A 10,909-nucleotide genomic window follows, 5' to 3' on the forward strand; every position below is an offset into this window, starting at 1 on the left:
GATCTGTTCTCAAAGGTTCTGATATGCCAAACGTCTTGTTTCACTGCTCAATTTGATTTTTCTGATTCTCCTTTGTCTTCTGGGTTTGACAAAAGCTATTTATCTTCCCTGTTCTAGGTTTTCCGTGCTGTTAGGAGCATTTTGCATGGTTTTGTGACTTTTTTCACTGCTTGCAACAGGCATCGACTTAGGTACGTAGCGTGGAACTTCTCCAATTCCAGAACTTTGTACAATTTCCATTCTAAATTTTGAGTGATAACATAGCATATATGCATAAAAGTGGGATATATAACCTTATTAAAGCTACTTGGAGAGTACGATTACAATTCCATGTTTGAATATAACATAGCATATATTCTTCCAGATGAGTGCATGACCTAGATGAGACTTTGCTTTGTTAGATGAGAATTTAATTTTAAATAATGAGAGGTAAATTTATAATATAATTTAAGGTATCACTCTTAAGGAATATTGCTAATGGTAAAAGTGCTGCTTATATATACTACACATTTTCTATTTTTTTCTTTCCTTTTGTTTTTATTGATGGTAATATGAAACCGTCACAGCTCATAAATTATTTGCAAGCGTTAAATATTTTGGGAGAAATAGAGCATCTAGTAAGTGGCAAGTGCACTCAAGTAGAAAAGTTTGGCCCTTAGCCACCACCCTAGGAAGAGTTCTTGCGATGGCCGCATATATACTTTGACGTTGGCACATATTTCATCAACTTCAAATCTAAAAAGACTATTTATATTATTGTCCGAGTTGTTCAATCTTAACAAGCCCAATCCACTTACAACCCAGTACCAAACAAAATCCCTGTTAATATCAGATCAGATTGAGTAATCAGCCCTTTGCTGTTTTGACCTAAAGAAAAAATGATAAGAGGAGATCGAGATCATAAGCCGCAGAGGCGCAGAAACAGTACAACTTATATTGCATCCTGGAATAATTACATAAATTTAGCAGCATACTGGTGCATTTTCTTTGAGGGAAGCCTTTTGTGATGCAACATTAGTATGTTCGCATATTCTGCAACTGATGTGTCACCTTCCCAGAGTGGAGGAATTCTGCGCATAACGCTATTAAGAAATAAATCTTTCAAATTATCCTTTCCTTCTAATAAACAACAAACTGCTGCATCCAGTAAACAGTCAGCATTTTTTGCTTTTAATTTTTGTGTTAATGTGCTGCAAATATAATTACAATCCTTTAGTACCTCTCCATCCAATTTGATTGCTCTTTTGCTTTCACCTACTCAGTGGCGGTCTGACAAATTAGTGGAGACTGGAGAAGCAACGTTCCAAGAATAAGTGATACATTATAGATGCCTTGAGAGTTGTGCCCTAATGTTTTTTCACCCAATAAATTTTTTCAACTTTTTCAATTCAATCGTCGAATTCCAATAATTTTGTTTATAAATTTTCTATAGTAATATAATGTGATAATATTACCAAGTGTAAAATAAACATCACAATGAAGTTAAAAAGTAACGTTGATCTCTTTGAAGGTTTTTATAAGTTCTTAATGTAACCAAGGGTGTTGTAACAACTAAGAAAACTACAACACATTGGGTGCCTCTTATTAAATTTGTGTTGATGTAGAAATGAATGCTCAGGAAGCTGATGTGATACTGCAACTTTTTCTGTAAAAGGCCTGTACTCCATAGTTGGGTAAATGAATTGCTGCCTGATATTTAATGATGAAATATTGTAGTTCTATGAGAAGATTTTGTTGGAAGAAGAACTTTGTAGTTTTATGAGAAGATTTAACATTTAAGGTTTGCTTTGATTCTCACGAGTTATGGAAATTCGAATTTAATGAACTTTATCATCCTTAAAAACTTGAATTGTTCTGGCATCTGATTCAAAGTAGTAATTCATCATTGTGATGGCCTCTTGATGCGTGTGTATATGTGCCATATTATTACTCCCTCCATCTTGAAAACGAAGGGAATACATATGTTCTTGTTCCATTCATATCTGTTACAGCTATGATTCCATGGGAAATGTCTTCCATATTCTGCCAGTGTTGGCAAAGTTTAACAAGGCCTTCGTGGTGTGCAGTATTTATAACCACTTGAAGGAGTTCATCCAGAAACTATCCCGCCATCGTTGCCAATCACAGCATAGAACTATCCATCACAAAAAATGGCATGTGGATCCAAAACGGCAGGCACAATTACGTAGAACCCAAAATTTGGTGAGTTTCTTTTCTTTGACTCTTTGTTATGCTTTTTGTGTAGATTTATGTTCATATTGTGCAATACAGCTTGTCTTTTTGAGTACGGACATCTTGTGCAAATGTGCACTGGTCTTGATTTATATTCATATTATGCCTTTTACAAGATAATTCCTGAGAGCATCTGTATTTTTCTGTGTAGATTACAGATAATAGATATTTTATGAAATTATATGAATAAAGCAATTATCTTTTGTGCTTTCACTATTCTGAATTAGGGACTATTCCGAAAAATTAAGCAAATTCAAAAACTGGATACTCTTGAATTTGCTTAGTAAGCATGGAATGATGAGTAATATTGTTTTCTAAGTGACACTTGTGAAGTATTTTCATGCTCTCATTGAGCTGCTTACACGACATAGAAGGGAAGAAAGAGGAGTTGACTTTGCTCTTTTATTGGTTGACTTAGGGGCACAATTGTAATTTCAGTTACTTTGCCCAATTTTCTGATTTTAGAATTGTAAAAGAGGATTGAATTGTGACTTAGTTACTCACGTCTTAGTTATACTAATATTAAAGATTAGTTTTCAGAAATCAATTTACAAAAATACATACTTATTATGTAAAAGATGGTTCATAAAACCACACTACTAATAATATTAGGTGTAAAATAAATAAAGAAATAAATAAATTTGGCATTTTTTTACGCTAAAAATAATTAGTAATAATTAATTAATATTTTAGAAATGAAGGGTGTTACATGTTTAGGCATTTTCAATACATGTTGCATTTAACTTGATCAATTAAGTGTTCCATGATTGCTTGGAGTAGTCTAGTTGGGTTGAAAAGGGATTAAAGACCTAAACTTGATTATGTAGTTGAATTAGGACTTTGATTTACCCCGGGTATGATAGGGTAGAACGGGAGTTCATCCTTGATGCTTAGGAAAATTGCTCGCATGTCGGGAGATGGTTGGAGCTATTTGTGAATTCAACGCTTATCATGTAGTGCTTGTGAATCTTCCCCGTTTTCAATTCTCTTAGGTTCAATCCATGATTTGTTGTTGTTTGACCCATTCCCTAATCTCGTTTACTTTTGATTTCTTAGTTTAGTTGATTTAGTTTTAGTTGGTTAGTTGACTTTCCAACTCGTTTCGACCTAGCTTGTTGTTCGATTAGCATAAATTAGCGCACCTTAGTCCTTGTGGATTCCGACCCTTGCTTACCGCTTTACTTGTGTTTAGTGGTTAGTTTAGGTAATTTGTTTGATTAGGAGAGACTAGTAACGACCTAGTTTTTCCGCGATCAACGCCCACGACCTCACCATTGGCCACGACCACTGCTGATGGCATGGTCTTTTTTCTGTAATTCTTTCCCATTATAGGATGTCATATTCGCTTCAGGGAGTGGAGTTAAGCCAATAGGGCGTGCTTCATGATTTTTCATTAACAACTCATTATTTTGTTCAGCCACGAGAAGACAAGATATCAATTCAGAATATTTCTTAAAACCCTTTTCTCGATACTGTGTTTGCAGGACAACATTGTTTACATGAAAAGTGGAGTATGTTTTTTCTAACATATCTGCACCAGTAATTTTCTCTCTACTTAATTTCAGGTGAGAAGTAATTTTAAACATGGTTGAGTTATATTCACTCACGGATTCACTACTACAAAAATAGGAATATAGAGCTGTTAAAATAGGCTTTATAAAGCGTCTTATAGGCGCTCTCCTGCTCAACGCTTTATAAAGTTTATAAAGCGGTTGGAAGAGGCGCTTTATATGTCTGGTCATACATTACGGTGGTTAATTTGAGAAGGGTGCTCTCTATATACCCTGCCTAAAATCAATAAATGGAGAAGGAATATAGAGCGGTTATCATATTTAACCGTTAAATAAACAATAAAATAGGTAACAGTTGCAGTAGACAACTTCTCTATATACTACCTCGTTTCCATTAGCATATAGCACAGTTATTATGAACCACCGTTGTAACGCCCCGACTTTTCGGCTCCTTAATTAGCGGTAATAAACCGTATTTAACTGATCATTAGCAGCGGAATTAGGCATAATTAATCCTGGGACCTGTGGGTATGGGCCCACAAATAAAATAATCCTTAAATAACAATACAATATTCCCATAAATAAATATAAATCAATATTCTTATAACAACCTCAATAACAGGATTTCCATAATAAATAATTCTCATCTCGATATCCCCATAATAAACTACCAACTCCAGTAATAACTCTCCTCTTGAGCAACTCGAGCTCCATAACCGAACCTGTACATCATCATAAAAATAGAAAACAGGAAAAACACAGGAAAAATCCAAAAATGAGCGGAAAACTCAGTAATATTACTCCAACCCGTCAAAACGGTTTTATTTTGAAAATCATTTGGCACATATCAATCATTAGCATTTATTGTTCGGAAACAACTAACTTAATCTCGTTATCTTGAAAACTGTGTCGGCAAGGAATCATTTCCTTTACAGCTCATTGGCAAGTACAGGCTTTGGCGGGACTTTTCTTACATCTTTTCAGGGGGGGAACTGTTTCCCTTTAACTTTAACTTTGACTTTAACTTGCCTCCACCTGTAACTTGCCCATTTACTAGTTCAGTTCACTTTTCCAGGCCGACAAAAGCAACATCGTCTTTATTTAAAATAACTTTATAAATATCATAATTATTTCCGAACAACGTCTTTAACATCATAAAATAATAAAATACTTTAACATATCATCATGATCATAATCATAAACATATATCATATCATTTAGCACATAAATCACATAAAAATCATGTAGTCTCACATAGTACACATACGGACATAAACATAATTGATGGACATAAGTATTACATAACGTATACGGACATGTAGAATAAAATGCTAGACATAATAATTACCTCGATCGTAATTCCGTAGGCTTAATTTAGTACGAAGCTCAACTTAAATACCATAATCCTTGACCATTGCTTTCAATTCCTTTAATCAAACTCAAAAACCTCAACAATATACAAAGTAAACATAGGAATTAATAAAATTCATTCTACCAAAATAAAGGGAAAGACCACTAGATTAGGAGTTTAGGACACTTACACTTACGTGGCCTTCCCTAGTTTCTTGTATTCATAGTCAAAGCCCACAAAATAACTTGCTAACTCATTAATATTATCATGGCCCACTAACAACCCCTCTTTATACTTAGGATTTTATTTGGAAAAGATCAATAAAGCAATAAGCAGTAGCATAGCAGCGAAAAGAATAGGGAGCCGCACAACAACAACAACAACACCGCACCGCATCCAGCAACAATGGCCACGAATAGTGCCGGATAAGGATGGTGGTCGGCCGTCAACTGGAGACAGTCTCCGGCAGGGAGTGTAGCAGCGGTGGCCGAGGGAGGTGGCGCCGCGGTGGTGAAACGGAGGAGAGAGAAAATAGTGGAAAAGCTTCAAGTTTCATCAATGGTTTATTTATTTTTCTTACTCACTTTTTAATTGGTTTTGGTATTGCAATTTCCAAATTACTGAAAATTAGAAGGCTATTTATAAATCTTTATTGACATGGTGAGTCATGAAATTGAGAAATGGTTTAGACATTTGGCTATCCGAAATTTTGCCACACAAGAATGAAGAAGGATGAATTGGCTTTTCTATGCATTTGGACAGAATTTGGAGACAAAGGAAAGTCAAAGGCTTGGTGGCAAAGCTCTCCATTTACACGTATTGTAATACCCCGAATTTTTAAAACTCGGTTAATTAGGCTTAATTATTTTTATTTAGCTTAAAATCGTTTTAAGTCCTAAAATTCGAACTTTATTTTTAATTAACGAAGTTTTATTTCGCTTGAATTTTTAAATATTGTTACACTATTTATTAATTTTCAGATTCTATGATTTAATTTCAAATTTACGAGTTTAAGCTACTTTTTAAATATTAGTTATTTCGTAATTGATTTCGGATTTTTAATAATTTCAAAATATTCTTATTTATTCGGAAACTAAATTCATTTTTCGTTAACGATATTTATATAAAGGATTATTTAAAACTAAATTTTTATTTAAACATTTCTATTCAAATTAATTTCCTAAAAATAGAAATCAATTTTCTGAATTTTTGCCTAACTAAAGTAAAATGACAAAACAACAAAATGCTTTAAAAGAACAAAAACTTCATTTTTTTTTCCCTTTCCTTGCTCTTCACGTGTACCAGGAAGAAGGAAGCAATTCCTTCCTTCCTTTCTTTCCCTCAATTCGGTCTTTGTTCATGCCTTGCTCCCCAAGGACCTTAGCTTCTCTTTCACTCTACTTAAAACTACAAATCAGAGCAAAAATCTGCCCCAATTTTCATTCAATCAGCTCCAATTTCAAGTTGAATTTCAAAAACTAAAAATCGATTTTACTCCCTTTTTTTTCCTGTTTGATCGAACCACCACCACCGGTGGCTGCCACCACTGCTGTCCCCTTCTCCCCTTCGCTGCACCACCTTGCTGCGCCCCATTCCCGACCACCCAGCACCACCACCACACCTCCCTCACCCTCTCCCTCCTCCGCACGCATCCCCTGCCCCGTTCCCCTGTCTCCCTCCCCTTTTCTGCCATTCTACACCACCCACGCCGCAGCCACCACCACTCCAACCACCTTCACCAACCAATATCCGCTCCAATACCCGGCGTGCCTCCGCCCAGAACCACCCACTTCCTCCCTCAAGCTCCCCGATCTCCTCCTCGGTTCACACCTCCTCCCCTGTTGTCGCCTTTGCTCGTGTCTTTCCCCTCCGTCCCCTCGTGCTCTGCCGCCGCAAATCACCCTCCACTGTCGCCTTTTGACGGGTTTCTATCGACAGCACCGTCGTGCCGCCAGCCACCCTCCTCCCTTCCCTCTCTCCTCCCCCTTCGTCCGTTCTCCCCTGCTTCGTGCCCTGTTCCGCGAGAAACAGGTTCCAATATTGGAACTTTGTTCCTTTAATTATTCAAGCAAGCCCAACTTTCCTTTTAGCCCAATAGCTCAAGTGAATTTAGGTAACATGTCCATATACTTACTAATCTTAATATTTTATGAAAATAAATGATTACTTAAGCCTTGAAATAAAATGGATTTTTAAATGATGATTAAATATATATATATATATATATATATATATATATATATATATATATATATATATATATATATATATATATATATATATATATATATATATATATATATATATATATATATATATATATATATATATATATATATATATATATATATATATATATATATATATATACTGAAAATTTGATTTAAATAATATTTTCATGAAAATCGATTTACGAAATATATAAATATATTTCGATTAAAATTTCGTTTAATAATATTTTCATTAAATTATGAAATTATATTAAAATACGTTATTTATAAATTCATTATTTATAAACTTAATATTTATAAAATATCGATTTTATAATTATTTGTCGATTTAATACTAATTCGATAATTAAATATTTTGAAAGAAATTGGACTCGGTGCTCAGGAAGGACGATCCATCGGACAGGAAATATAAAAACTGCGGTTGAGGTAACGGTTATTGCTAGTACCCACATTCCCTTCAAAATGTATTTATGAATGATGTTATGAATGATTGATGTTTTATAATGATGTTTTATGAATTGCGGGATTACAAGTATGATTTGATTGAATTGTTTTACGATAATGCAGCTTTATGCAAGGTATTGATTTAATGAATTATTATTAATTTCTGAAAGAAACGATTTTATGAAATAACGAGATTTAATGGTTTATTGAACCACCCTGAATGATTGAGATTTTCCTGATTAATGTTCAACTAAAAGAAATGTAAACATGATAAATGAAAGTTTAAGAACTGGTCAAGTTCCCCTGATATGGAGCCCAGGTTCCCCCTGATAAGAAGCACTGGCTTCCCCTGATATGGAACCAAGGTTCCCCCTGATAAGAAGCACTAGCTTCCCCTGATATGGAACCAAGGTTCCCCCTGAAATGAAGCACTGGCTTCCCCTGTTATGGAGCATTGACTCCCCCTGTTATGAAGCACTGGCTTCCCCTGTTCGTAGGAGACGTCCTACCATCTTTTCCTGTAAAGTCCTGACGACCAGAATAATAATGTTAAAAGGAAAAAGATTAATGAAATGACGATCCTGAAATAATGTTCCTGAAACGATGTTCCTGAAATTTAATGTTCCTGAAATGATATTTTTGAAATGATGAAATGTTGATTTATTAAATGTTTTACTATATTCTATTCTACCTGTTTATTAAATAAAATGAATTGAAATGATGTTACGATGCTAGGGTAACTTGTTACCGAGTCTTCGGCTCACCGTTTTGTTTTCCGTTTTAGGTACTGCTGGGGACCACGGAAACGAGTAGTGGCGAGGATTTCACTATTACCAAGTTCACCTAAGTTAATGTTAAGTTGTAACAAGTTTAAGTAAAGATTCTTGATTAAGTTTCGTACTTTTATTAAGGAATTGAGAAGGATGATTATGTGAATTTTGGAGTTTAATAGCTTATGATTGATAGTTGCCTTGTAATTCCCAAGAGGGAGTTACGGCGGGTGATGTCCCGACCGAATTAGGTTAATTCCGCTGCTAATTATGATTAAATAAGTGATTTAGAGATCGGGGTGTTACACGTATGGAGAAGGAACAAGAAGAAAAATTGGTCTTTGGTTTTTCAATTGATATAATGGCAAAATAGTAATTTATGAACTTAGAATAGAAATAAAGATGAAATAGAAATCAGATTTTGGGCAATAAAGTTGGCTTGAAAGAGCAGACTCATCGTATGAAAAATAAATTGGGCTTAAATAATTGATATTAAGTCACAATAAATAGATAGACATAAGTAGGATAATTAAAATAGCTCGGAAAATTTAGGACGTAATTACGTTAATAATCGTAATTACAGAATAGTAAAACAGGCTTAAAAATACGGGGTGTTACAACCGTTCTCTATTATGTATTTTAAAATAAATAAATAAAATCGTTAAAACAATAAGCAACTCCATTTTTGCAATATTATAACGTCAAATAAATGTTGCAGTCCCATTTTATGCTGACAAGGGGTGTTCAATTTCTTATATCGAATTCGATCCGAAATTTTCAGATAGGAAAAATGTGATCCGAATCCGAAAGTTTTTGACCGGGTATTCGAAAATTCAAAAACTATACGAATTTTAAAAAATGTATAAAATTATTCACGTTTATACTGATTTTTTTTCGGATAATCGATCCAAAATATCCAAAACCTTAAATTTGGTTCGAGTTATTCGAATTTTCTACTGTTTTTTTTTCAAATTTCGAAATATTCCGGATATCCGAAAATAAAAAAGGTTGACCCGAATCTGATCCGTAAATCCGATTTTATTTTTTGTAGATATCCGAAATATTCGAAACCTTAACACCAATTCTTAAATGGACTTGGTCAACACTAAAGTGATTGTGGACCATGTCTTAAAATAAAGTCAACAACTTGTTCCCAATTTATTTTGGCATTTTATTAGAATTATTGTGAAAAAAATATCAAATTAGTGTCGTTGATGCATGTTGTGCTTGAATAATGTGATTTTAAGTCACAATTCGCTTACGAAAACATATGGTTACTATGCTTCAAAAAAGTTACTATGTCTAAATTTGGTGTTTAATTTATTATAGTTACTGTATAAATAATAAAGGTCATTATGAGTGTAAAAAGGTGCTAGAGAAAACTATTAATTTTGGATCCACACTAATATTATTGTGGACCAAGTATAGGCAAGAATAATCCAAACCTTAAAAACGGATTGGACATCCGAAATTTCGAATTTGATCCGGATTAAACGGATCACATATTTTTGCCGACCGTATTTTTTATCGGATCGGATATTTCGGGTTAGATCATCGAATCGGATATTAGGACGCAATAATATGAGATCCGGAAAAACTAGGAGGTGGAGGATGGTTGTGTCCCCACACGATAACGTCACATTAGCATTTTGGAGAAAAGTAAAATAAAAATGAGGCCTAGTTGCAGAAAACCCTAGATTCTTTTGTTATAAATAGGTAGAAAACTGTACTTGCATGTGTTTACGATTACGATTACGATTATCTGTGTGTCCTTTATTTTGTTTTACGATTACATTTGCTAATGCACAACTTTGACCACCAATATCTTTAACTATGTATTATAAAACTTATAAAATATTAATATTTTGAAAATATATACTGAGATGAACCCAAGAATATATTATATACTACTATGTAACATTTGTTTTTATATACTATAAATAAAATAGGGTCAAAGTGAATTATGTAAATCGTGCAAAAAGTCAAAACGATGTGAGTATTAAGGGACAGAGGGAGTAGATTATTTGGTAGTAACTTTACTTAAGTTCTTTGTAGCTCTTGTCAAAAAAAACAATAATAATAATAATCAAACGTCTAATTACAGAAAGTTTGTTTTTCTTACACAAAGGTAGAAATGTATGCCTGCAGACTACAGTCTACAATCTACAGTCTATCTTGATAAAGCTAACTTAGTATCACATTTACTAGTAGAAAAAATGCTAAATATTTGGGTGAAAATATCCTCAATTAATGGTGATTGTGCTTGGGATTTTATCAAAACCCACTTGACAAGTCGAGTGCTTGGATTTTAAGGAATCAAGTGTTTGGGTTTTAAAGAAAACACCAAGCACTTGTATCCGGAAAAGGGGG

Source organism: Spinacia oleracea, chromosome 1 (genome assembly GCF_020520425.1).
Source record: "Spinacia oleracea cultivar Varoflay chromosome 1, BTI_SOV_V1, whole genome shotgun sequence".
In the NCBI taxonomy this organism is placed as follows: Eukaryota; Viridiplantae; Streptophyta; class Magnoliopsida; order Caryophyllales; family Amaranthaceae; genus Spinacia; species Spinacia oleracea.